At 38.4% G+C, this 12,598-nt stretch overlaps 1 protein-coding gene across 3 annotated transcripts in view; it reads right to left on the bottom strand.

Moving 5' to 3' along the window:
• Positions 1 to 12,598, bottom strand: part of LSAMP (limbic system associated membrane protein) — a 647,096-nt gene that overhangs the window by 448,568 nt on the left and 185,930 nt on the right. The gene's annotated exons all lie outside the window — the stretch shown is intronic.

Below are 12,598 nucleotides of genomic sequence, written 5' to 3'. Positions count from 1 at the left end.
GAAAGTCAAAATCCTGCCATGAAGAGAGGAGCAGGGCAGTATGAAGATCAGATCTGAGGACTAACTACCCCGGGGCTACCACAATCTAGCTGTTTAGTATTTGAAGAACGTGGCTTATTCTATTTTTTTCACTTTTCATTTTCTATGTGTTAGCATTTTGTCAATGATAGGATTGAAATAGAATTTGTATATCTATAAGAGCTCCAAATCTAAAATATTGAAAAATTTCTAAGTTCTCCAAGTCTTAACTACTCAATGCATGTTTTAGCTTTGAACCATCCACCCTGAAACAGTGAGAGCTCAAGAATTCTTATGTTTGAAGACAAAATTTTCTCTCTGCAGCCATTCAATTTGAAGAGAATCAGGGCTAAGAAAAGGTATCTGTGCAGCTATCACCTTTATTTCAGAAATCATATGTTGTTACTGAACTAAATATCTGTAGGAATGTGGCAAGGAGATATATGGGAGTGCATGAAAGTCATATTTGTGACAGTTTTTTTTTTTAACTTAAAGCCAGGCTTAATTTATTAAAAATTATTTGAGGATTCACAATTATAAAATTTGTATTTCCAAATTATTAATCTGGGCAATGGTAGAAAAAAACAGAATAAGATAGTCTAATTTCAGTAGCACATTCCCTGTGGTTGGCAAATCTTTTATTTCTCCCTAGTAAATTCTCTTGTGCACTGTCTGTAGCAGGTTTCCTAAACTTTTACCACTTTTCTTTAAAGTCCACATCCCAATGACTTTTAAAATAAAGTCCTCTAGGTAACAGACGTTTCTCAACTTCCCTTCCATCTACTTTAACACTTACAGGTTTATTCATCTTCACTTATTCTCTAGGAAGCACTTTATTCCTTCTTTCTTGAGTCCTATGCTATCATGAGTCTTAGGTCCTAGCCTTTTTTTTTTTTTTTTTTTTTTTTTTTTTGTTGTTGTTTTTTTGAGACAGAGTTTCGCTCTTTTTGCCCAGGCTGGAGTGCAATGGCGCGATCTCGGCTCACCTCAACCTCCGCCTCCCGAGTTCAAGCGATTCTCCTGCCTCAGCCTCCCGAGTAGCTGGGCTTACAGGCATGTTGCCACCACCCCAGCTAATTTTGTATTTTTAGCAGCGATGGGGTTTCTCCATGTTGGTCAGGCTGGTCTTGAACTCCCGACCTCAGGTGATCCACCTGCCTCGGCCTCCCAAAGTGCTGGGATTACAAGCGTGAGCCATCGTGCCCGGCAGGTCCTATCCTTTCTCAGCTCCTCTAGCAACTGGTTATATCAGGCTTTTACTTTGAAATGTTCTACTTTATCTCTTTTTCAATGACAATATCACTTCAATTTTCCTCTGTAATCTGGTTATTCCTCTGTAATCTGGTTATTCCCAAATTTATGTCCTTTTACCTAATCCTTCATCATGTACTGAATATATTTCCCAAAGCCTATCAGGCAAACCCATGTCCTCCCACCTAACATGTCCTCTATGAAGTCACTATCTTCCCTTCCAAACATTTTCTAGTACCAATTTAACTTCTAAGACTGGAACCTGTTCCTGTGTCTGGAATATGTTCTTCCTGCTCTTTTTGTGACTGGGCCATTCTTGTCATTCTTCCCTTTGCTGCAGTGAGACTTACCTAAATATGCTATCTTCCAACAGCTGCCCAGGGACTCTCACACAGCATCTTGTGTTAATAATCCACAGAGCACTCTCATCATCAGATAGTGTTATTTATTTGTTTATGTAAGTTCTGTCCCTTCCTTATTAGAAAATAAACTCCAAAAACACCAGGGACTCACTTTTATTTATTGCTGACACATAGTAGTGTTTAATACGTTTGAATAAATGGGCAATGACCTCATTCTATTTGTTATCCAGTCAGTAACTGAATTTTGTTGATCTTACCTCAGAAATCTATTTCGCCTATCTTTCCTTCAGTTGCTGTTCTTAGCATCAGTTTTCTGAACTATTTCAGACGGTTCGAGTGTCCAGTGTCCAGTCTATAAATAAAACTTACTTTGTATTATCATCAAATCACATCATCATAGCTATTATGTTATCAGGAGATTTCATTCCTCCAAAATGTGTATGTCGAGGTCTTCAGTACCTCAGACTGTGACTATACTAGGAGATAGAGTCTAAAGAGGTAATTAAGTTAAAACGAGATCATTAGGGTGGGCTCTAATCAATATGACTGATGCCTTTATAAGAAGAGGAGATAAGGACTCAGACCTGCATGGAAGGAAGACCATGTGAAGGCACAGGGAGAAGATGAACACCTGCAAGACAAGGAGCATGGCCCCAGAAGTCGTCAACCCTGCTGACACCTTGAACTTGAACTTTTAAGCTCCAGAACAGTCAGATAATAAATTTCGGTTGTTTCAGTCACCCAGCTATGGTATGGCTGTCCTATTAAACTAATATATGTTACAAACAAATAATCTGATCATGTTACTTAGCTTTCCTCATAAAAATCTCTATTTTCTTATTGCCCAAGGGATGAAATTCAAATGTCTTAGACAGGAATACAAAACTCTTTAAAATTTGGTCCATATTTTACTCTTAGCTTTTAACTTCTGTCTTTTTCATCTACATTCTATATGCAAGTTATATTCAATTTCTCACTTTCCCCCAAATATGCCAGAACCTTTCGTGACCCTGTATCCTGGTATGTATTGTTCCCTCTGCATAAAGTAATATTTCTTTCTTCTTTGGAGAAATTATAAATTCTTTTTAAAAAGCAGAATGCACGAAAAAGTAAGTTAGTTAATTAAACACTTGAGAGATTATAGCCGTTTTCTTGGAAATGATCCCATTATCTTAAAGACAACCAAAACTGAGGCACACAAGTATTGATTCTAAGGAAAGAGAGAAGGGAAAAAGAAAAGAAAAATGGTATGTACTTCAGAAATAATATGCATACTGAGTCCTATGGCCATTTTCATTATGTTCTTTCTCCTCTAGTTCCATGATTCTTTAAGCTAAAAAAAGTCCCAAAGTAGGCCAAAAGGTAGGTGGCCTGCATTATTGCTTCACCAGTTTTCAGAGAAAGAGCAAATCAAAGAATATAAGAATTAGAAGAAATCTCAGCAGTCATCCAGTCCCAACTCTTTACTTCCCAATGAGAAAAAAAATGAAAAGTCAAATAGGTCTGACCTGCTTAAAATCACCAATTAATGAGTAGTAGAACCTTAATTCAAGTTTCCTAAACAAAAGTCAATGCTCCCTTTACGACATCCTATTTCTGTTTCGAGCATTCGACAGTTCCTAAAGTGTAAAACACATTCTTATTCTTCCTTCCATCATTTTTCTTTCTATGTTTTCAAACATTCTCTATATTCCTGAATGCAATCTTCTGATGTATCATTGCCAGAATACATTTATGGGAATACATAGGAACACAAATATATATTAAAAATTTTTCATATACAATATGTTCTTGACATAAAATTTCAGGAGTGCAACCATGTTGTGTGCACACAACAGCAGTCCACAATGCTTAAATACATGTGATTTAAAATCTCCATACCTTTTTTGCAGTACTACCTTATTTTCATTGTTATGTTTTGATGTGAATGACTATAGCAGGCAAATGCCAGTATTCACAGCCCTAGTCCTAGTTTGTCTGAGAAAATTATGCCAAGCGTGCAGTGCCATCTGCTCCTGTAGCGATGCCATCCTTCCATTTTTCAGCACCGTGATAAACAACCCAACTGCACATCATTCTCTTAGCTCCACAAGCACCTCAGGGCAAGAGGGGAGGGCATGTCATCCTCCTAAGTTACATCCAAAGTGATGCATATGGCAGGGTGAGGGAAGGGAGAAGCAGTAAGTGAGCACTTGGACCAGTGATAAATGGACTAGCAGTCCTAGAAATTCAAAACAGCTACGTGACCGAAAGGCTTTCTCATACTTTGCAAATGTCCTGGTAGTGGTGAAGATAAGTCATAAGAAGGGTAGGGTAGGGTGGGGTGGGGTGGGGTGGAGACAATGTTCATTTCAGGACCCTCTGAAATCAACAAGGCTCATATCAGCTTTTCCATCCCCAATTTTTCTGAGACTGTGGTCATCTTCTTACTGATAAAGACATGGTCAGGAAATTGATATGCGATTAGAAAACAAGCTGGTAAAATTATATGGAACAGTATGGTATTAATAATTCATGCAGGGCTTACATTCCATTTTCAGTTAGACATAAAAGTAAGGTCATGGAACTCTGATCTCAACAAAGTAATGTGAAAGTTAGGAGCATTACAAGTCTGGGAGTAACCACTGTCTGATATTTAAGTTGCTTCTGTTAATATCCCTACCTCCGTATTCTGCTGGTTTCTGCTTATCCACAATCAGTGACAGAGAACTCACTACTGTACTCTAACAGACAAGAGCCTTTCTAGATACATTCAGACTGTCCAGTCCTTTTTCAATATGCACCTGTCACACGTTTTCTTAATTTGTGAATAAAGAAAATTGCTATATAAGATCAATGTTACCCTCTAAACACACTAACTGATAAGTTGAAAAAGTATTTAAGAATGTCAGAGGCATTTCTGCCTATGTGGGCATGAAAATCCTACAAATATGACATAAAAGAATAACATTATGGAGATTTTGAGAGATATTTTTGAAGAAATTGTGGGAAGAAAGTAGATAACATTTTAGAAAGAGAGAAGTTTTGGGACTATGGTAAGTTTAGGAGTGTACTCAGGGAAAAAGCCTCTCTGTGGATAAAAACCAGGGATAAATATCAAACTGAATTTTGGACTGGAACCAAGTATGGAACTCAGAAAGAAGAGACTTCAGTAACTGAGGTTTATCACTAGTTTTCAACTATTAATGTACAGGTGAATTATGTAGTTAAACATAAAGTGAAAATAAGAACCTGGCCAACGTTAATCTTTATCAGGCCATATTGACTCATCTGAGACAGTTTAACATCATTCACTTCTCCTCACCTAAATTATAGTGAAACATCACATCCTCATAAAGCTTTTCAGATCATGGCAGGTTTAAGGCCACACAGCACAGCATTGAAATCATAGGAGAAAAAGAGTATGGTGCCCTTGGGAAGACATTTTCAAGGACATGTTCTTCAATGCTGTCACTATTAATCATCTGGGTGGTAGCAGTTACCAGACTCTGTGCCAGGTAATGTGTTACATACTAGAGATACAAAGATGAAGCAGATAAATGCCCTATTTCTACAAGCTCCCAGATTAAACGGAAAGATTTATGCACAGGTAACTAATTCACTTGGGAGCAGGGAGGGACAATCCTTCTGGAGAAAGAAACGGTTTCAGAAAGGAAATAGAATCTGATCATTTGGGGCCTTGAAGGCTGGTAGGATTTTAACAGCTAGAAAAAGAGAAATGGCATTTTAGGTAGCTATCATATCTAAGCAAGAACTTTGGGGCAAACTGGACACAGGTGCACACACCTGTAATCTCAGCTACTCAAGAACCTAAGATGGGAGGATCACTTGAGCCCAAGTGTTTGAATCTGTCTAGCCTGGGCAGTATAGTAAGACCCTATCTCTAGTGTGTGTGTGTGTGTGTGTGTGTGTGTGTGTGTGTGTGTGTGTATCAGACTATGGGGAAAGAGTAAACCCTTTAGTTTATTCCCTCATTTTGCAAATGTTAGCTTGACCTGTCAAAAACTCAGGCAAAGGAGACAGGTAAGTGTTCTCCATCATGGCCAACCTGCTTAATTTCCGGGCCAGCCACTTTGGACCCCTTTGGCCTTCATCTCTCCCCTTTCCTTCCCCTGACTCACTGAGGTTTCTTAAGCAAGAAGCCAGGCCAGGGATGCCTGTGCACATATGTAGGCATGAGCACACCCATGTCTGTGTAGACTGATGTGTGAAAGGCTGGCATTTGGATATAATCCCTATCAGTTCCTTAAAATGGACTAAACTGCCGGGTGTGGTGGCTCACACCTGTAATTCCAGCACTTTGGGAGGCTGAGACGGGTGGATCACGAGGTCAGGAGATCGAGACCATCCGGCTAACATGGTGAAATCCTGTCTCTACTAAAAAATACAAAAAAAAATTATCCAGCCATGGTGGCGTGCACCTGTAGTCCCAGCTACTCGAGAGGCTGAGGTAGGAGAATGGCGTGAACCCAGGAGGCAGAGCTTGCAGTGAGCCAAGATAGTGCCACTGCACTCTAGTCTGGGTGACAGAGTGAGACTCTGTCTCAAAAAACAACAACAACAACAACAAACAAACAAGCAAAAAAAAAAAAAAAAAAAAAAAAAAACCAAGGCCTTAACTTAAACACCACTTTTGATACTATGAGAGTGAAGGGAGAATCAGTATTCATCTAAATGTGTCCAAAATAATATCCCCTAATTTCAGAATTAACAGCTCATGCGAACTCTTTATCTGATATTCTTTTCACTTCCATGCCAAGATGACAAGACAAGTTTTCTGCCTTATCTTAGAAGCTAGTAGTTCTCAGAAGCTTTGGAAACTAGTAGAAGATTCTTTTTTTTTTTTTCTTTTTTTTGAGATGGAGTCTCACTCTGTTACCCAGGGAGTGCAACGGCGTAATCTCAGCTCACTACAACCTCCGCCTCCTGGCTTTAAGGGATTCTCCTGCCTCAGCCTCCTGAGTAGCTGGGATTACAGGCGCATGCCACTACACCTTGCTAAGTTTTGTATTTTTAGTAGAGGGAGGCGGTTTCACCATGTTGGTCAGGCTGGTCTTGAACTCCTGACCTCATGATCTGCCTGCCTCAGCCTCCCAAAGTGCGGGGATTACAGGCATGAATCACCATGACTGGCCAGAAGATTCTTTAATACATAGTCTTCTGGGTACCATATACCCAAGAGAGTCCTGAAAAATTAGTATTTTCAGCAAAATCAATAATAGGCCCCATTAGATCATACTTAGCCACAGGTATGGGCCAGCAGCACTACTCTTTAGCATATGTTTATTATTATTATTGTCTTAATTATTACCAATGACAATATCATACTGTCAAAAACTCTTGCCATTAAAATTCTAATTTAGAATTTACAAAGTGCTTCTAAGAGCATTATCTCACTTATTTTTCTCATGACCCATAGGATAGCCATTATTACAAATCTTATTTTATTAACAAAAGCTCGTAGATCTAGAAAGATGACTGACTTGCCTAGGATAACTTAGCTATTTCATAGTCATGTACAGAAAAATCCAGCTCTTCTTAACATTATGTCCTTTGTTGCCCCAGAATAATGAGTTGTGCCACATAGAATCATATTCGATGAAGTAAATAACAGAGTGCTTGACAACAAAACTCATACTATATTTCTTCCCTAATTTTAGTTTAAATAGATATAATCGTGGTATTGTTATCTTTCCTACATGTACTTGCTTCAAGTAAGGTAACATTTTTTTTTTTTTTGCTGCCTGAAATATAATGTCAAATACAGAGTTCCAGGAGCTTGGGGACTTTCTATCTACTCTAAAAGAACACATTCTACTCCTCACTCTGCATTTGACAACATCTCCTTTATTAAAGAGGTGCCTCCTTTATCCTGACTTTCATTCACTTTCAATTCATCCATCCCTACAAAATATCCAAGAAAGAACCATTTCTGTATAGAAATTAAACACAAATTAGTATCAATACTGGAACATCTATTTTCTACCTCCATAGATGTCTAGGTTGTGATTTAAACAAAACAAAACAAAAAAAGCAAAAATGTCAGGCCTGGTGGCTTACGCCTGTAATCCCAGCACTTAGGGAGGCTGACATGGGTGGATCACTCGAGCTCGAGTTTGAGATCAGCCTGGGCAAGATGGCAAAACCTTGTATCTACAAAAAAAAAAAAAAAAAAAAAAAAAAATACAAATATCAGCTGGGTATGGTGGCATGCACCTCTAGTCCCAGTGCCTTAAGAGGCTGAGGTAGGGGATCACTTGGGCCTGGGAGGTGGAGGATGCAGTAAGCAGAGATCGTGCCACTGCACTCCAGCCTGGGTGACAGAGTAAGACTCTGTCTCAAAAGAAAAGGGAGTATTGAGGGAAACAAAAGAAAGCTATAAAAGAAAAGGGAAAATAAACTCATTGCTTCATGTGTGTATATCTGTCTTAGCGGCAGGACAAACTTTCTGCAAAGAATGGATGACCTTAGCTGGAATCCACTGAACGGACAGAAGGTTAACTGTCCATGTGCCCACTGTGTTGTCATTAGTTCACTACCCTCTTTGCTAAAATATGCTGCCTCCTTCATAAGATATGTGGTTTCAAGCAACAGTTTCCCTTTTTACAAAACGTGTCCCTGCCATTTGGACAGATTAGTTAAAACAATAAACTGTTGAATAAATTGTTGTTAATTTAAGGTTGAAACGTCTGATTAAACATCAATTTAACTTATGATTTCTCTGATGAAATCCTCACTGGCATTCTAATCTGAAATCTGGAATTCCTAATTCAGCCAGAAAATTTGGTGGTGTTTTTTGGAGGAGGCCATGGTCAGTACAAAAGGTAGAGATAGAAAACAGGCAGAAAATACCTCAATACCAAGAACACCTTTCTAACAGAAGTTGTTCATGGGAGCAAAAGCCACCCAGCAAATGCTTTACCCACAAGGTTAATCACAAGCAGGTGCATTCATTAGCAAAGGATGGGTCAGGAATACAGATATAGACAGGTGAGATAAGATAGTACAGACCCAGAGGGTCATTCCTTTTATGTCAAGACTACAGAGGGCAGCTCCTTTAAAGAAACTAAATGAAGCTGGGCAAAATGTTACAGCAAGAATAGATAACTGACCCATTCCTCAGGAGGGATTACTGCAAGGAGTGGGAGCTTAGGCTGAAAGACATTTAAGAACAATTCCAGTGATTAGATTCTATTAAAGATTTCAATTTGCAAATATTTTAAATTTATCTTATGAGAAACTTGTTTTTCTTACACAAGCCAAAATTCAGTAATGTAGCACTTAAATCATGTTGTACCTTTAAATTTAAATAGATGGTAAATAGAATTATTTGTTAAGCCTTAAGTCCTAAAAGCTGAAAAACTCATTCTGCTTCTCATACATTTGACCAATAGTGACAAATCACCAGCTGTAGGCAGCCCAAGAGGCCAATGTTTATTAAATGTCTCACTCGACCCCAAATCTCATGAATTGTTTAACATACAAGACAGACAAAAAGCCAGTATTTCTCCTTGTGTCAGCTCTCGTTAGGAGCGTCTCTGCTTTTTTCACTGCTGGCTAGAAACAACATTAACATTCATTGTTCTTAAACACATGGGAGACCTGGGGGTCTCTGTATACACAGCTTATCCTGTGCCACATGTGTGCAAATGTGAACCTCGTCCATAAGCATAAAGAAGCAAATGTTAAGGCCACATTGATGGTACCCACTTAGGAGGGCAGGGCAGTTGGCAGTGTGTGCTGTCACCACGGGGGGGCAATTGAAATGTGCTGGAGAAAGAACTCAGTAATCTCACACCAAAAAGAAAACCTCATGAAATCAATTGTATAGACAAAGTGAGACTTTTCAAGCCATCCATTTAAAGGCAGTCATAATAGAATTGGCTTTAGGTGGCCAGTGACCTGCAAGACAGATGCTTATCCAATCTTTGAAGTAGCTAAAGAATTTTGTCATTGCTTTTTTCTCATGCTGCCTTTCTCAATAATGTATGAAAAAAAAAAAATAGAAGGAGCACTATCAGCGTGATGATGGGTGGTTCATTTGGAAAATCTCTAGAGGCTCTTGTAATGTTATGAATTCCCGTGATTCTAAGTGACTAAACATTTTTAATGAATAACAATTTTCTCAGCGAAGTAAATATTTCAGCATTATGAATGTGAATAACTCGAGGAAAACCTTACTGCACTAAATGTCTACTTAACAGGCATTCAGCTCTACCATTTCTGTTAATAGTGTGGTTTCAGCTAGCCCCACAAATGTCATTATGAATTTAAACTTAAGGGATGTTTTCTGCTTTGCACCAGCCTCCAGAAAGGCCAACTCTGACACCCGTGGTCAAGGATTGGGGGCACACTATACTGAACTGGAGGCATAAGTACTGATCAACAAAGAGAGAGACTTATTTGGTTTACAATAACCTGACCATCTTAAGAAAGCGGCTTTAAATATTGAATCAGTCCAGCCCTTTCTGGACTTCTTGAATCAATACGACATTCAACTAAACCAGCAGTTCCAAAACTGTTCTAGCCTTGGATTGTTATCAGAACTATGAAGCACAGCACATGGCCCCACCCTTTCCCCTCTCTCGTCATAAAGAGAGAGTTAGGAGTTTTCTTGATATATTACTATTGCAAAGGGGTATAAGAAATGAATGCAGTCTGCAACTTCAATAAATATAGAAAATAAATACAGAAAAAAACCCTCCTCACCATTTGCACATACCAACCAATGTGATTTGTAGTAATCAGTTGTCACCCATGGAAATACAGAAAGTAAGAGGTGATATTTTCCATTAGCCACATCCAAACCCCTAACAAAGAGTTCCTGTGGTGGTGGTTATAAACATCAGCTAACCTCCCTAGAGAGACACATCTTTTCTAGAGCATTACATATAAGTGATTCATATAACATATTTTTATTACTATTATTTGTCTTTTATCTTTTACGTATCTTTGCAGATGGTAATTCACAGCAACCCAAAATAAGACTACAAAGGCAACAGAAAAGAGCACTCCATAATGTTAAGCATAATAAACCTTAAGAATTTTCTCACTTGTTCACAAAGCTGGAGCTAGGCTACAAGAGGGCCTGTGGAGCTTCCTTTTCTAGGCGTGAACATTTCTCATTTGTTTAACATTGTGAATCAGCAGTTATTGTGCTTCAGTGAACCCAGAAGTTTTAAAGCAGGAAGAAAGTAAATTAATAAATCTGGCAAAGTTTAAAACTTAAGAATGAAAGACAGTGGCAGGAAAACAGAGTAGAATGGTATGAATCAAGTTGCTGTAAGGGGCAGGATGATAGCTCTCTATTCAAAGGGGCCAACCTAGCTCATTCTCATTTCCCAATAACCATAGCATTTTATGAACTGCATATGCATTTTCAGACCATCAAGTTCTTCCCAATTTAAATACCATGTGCTTCTTCACATGATTTCCTTTCCCTGCAGTTCCATGATGGTCTTTTATCTTCTAACATCCAGTAGCACTGACTGCATATCCTTCATAGAGGATGCTTAATTTGATAACTTATGGAGTAATTTAACTTTTAATATGCCTTAAATATATGTGGAATACTCTCTAAAGACAGGGACCATCATGTGGTATCCCAAACTTCTTATACCATCCAACACAGAGAAGGAGGTGAAAAATTATCTGTTGATTAAAAAAAGCTTCTGTATCCATCTTGTAACTATCAGTCTGTCCACAAATTAGAGCTTTATTAAATAGTCCATGTATTGATTCAGGCAACATACAGATTTACATACAATTTCACTCACCACTGCCTAATTGCTTTTCAAAAAAGAAATATGATGTAATGTGGCCATGCCAAAGATGGAAAGTGAAGAGATTATTAAAGAGAAAACAATAAAGAAAGAGGAGGGGGTGATAGAGGGAGAAAGAGAAAGGGAAAAGGAAGAAGGGAGAAGGAGGAGGAGGAAAAGAGGAAGACCCAATGTGCCACAATAAAGATGGCTGTTAAGGTGGTTTCTGCCATATCTGCCTCTCATGAGTAAACAAAACCAATTCCCTCTATTAAAACCGTTTTGTTTCAGTAAGGTTATAGCACAGTTCTGCTAGAACTCCAGCTTAAAAGTGAGGGCCCCTGACATCATCAGAACTGGAAAAAGCCAACTTTCGCCCATGGCTTGATCCGAGCTTCTGACAACCATCTGTTAAGCGATTTGACTTTACAGTTTTAACTTTTTGGAAGATGCACCAGTGGTTGACACTATTTCCCAGAATCTCAGATTGTTCAACAATGTGTTTTTCCACAAACCTCCCTGGATACAAACTCATAATTTTGCCAAGAATTTTAAATTTTGCACTGAATGTTGTGCAATCTCTCAGAATTATTCTATTTCCTTGGAATTGATTTCTGATAGAAAATTAACCCCTAAGGTACTTAAAGATTAAAGGGACACTTTTCACCAATTACTGAGGTTGGATGATAGGAAAGCATCTTTCTCTTTTGCTCTTTGGTCTTAATATATCTTTATACAGTACTTCTACCCGAGACGTGAAACTGCATTTTCTTTACATTTCCTTCTCATTTCAAAGAAGAGCTCTATTCTACAGTTTTGTAGACAAGGCCCTCCTCTTCTTGATCCACCCATCACCATGAGTAGTGATGTTTGTTTTAATAACATGCTTATGTATTGACATGAGAATTACTGAATCAAAAAAGAACTCAACAACCGAGTGCACTACTAACTAAAGAAGAAATTCCAAAAGGGCAGTTATGTTTTATCAAGTAAGTGAAGGAGAGGAATGTTGGCCAGAGAGCTACAAAATCATACAAGAGAAAGAACATGCCACTTTAAACATGAATTTGTTGACAAGTTTGCTACAGCTTAAAAGTCTTTGGTTAGAGCAGACACAGTGCAGGAGTCCACAAACTAGAACAGTTTGATTATGTGCCGGAAGTCTTTTTCAACAGTCATTCTGAAATGTGTATTTATAGACAAAGA

Source organism: Macaca thibetana, chromosome 2 (genome assembly GCF_024542745.1).
Source record: "Macaca thibetana thibetana isolate TM-01 chromosome 2, ASM2454274v1, whole genome shotgun sequence".
NCBI classification, from domain to species: Eukaryota; Metazoa; Chordata; class Mammalia; order Primates; family Cercopithecidae; genus Macaca; species Macaca thibetana.
This window is presented reverse-complemented; position numbering and strand designations above follow the sequence as displayed.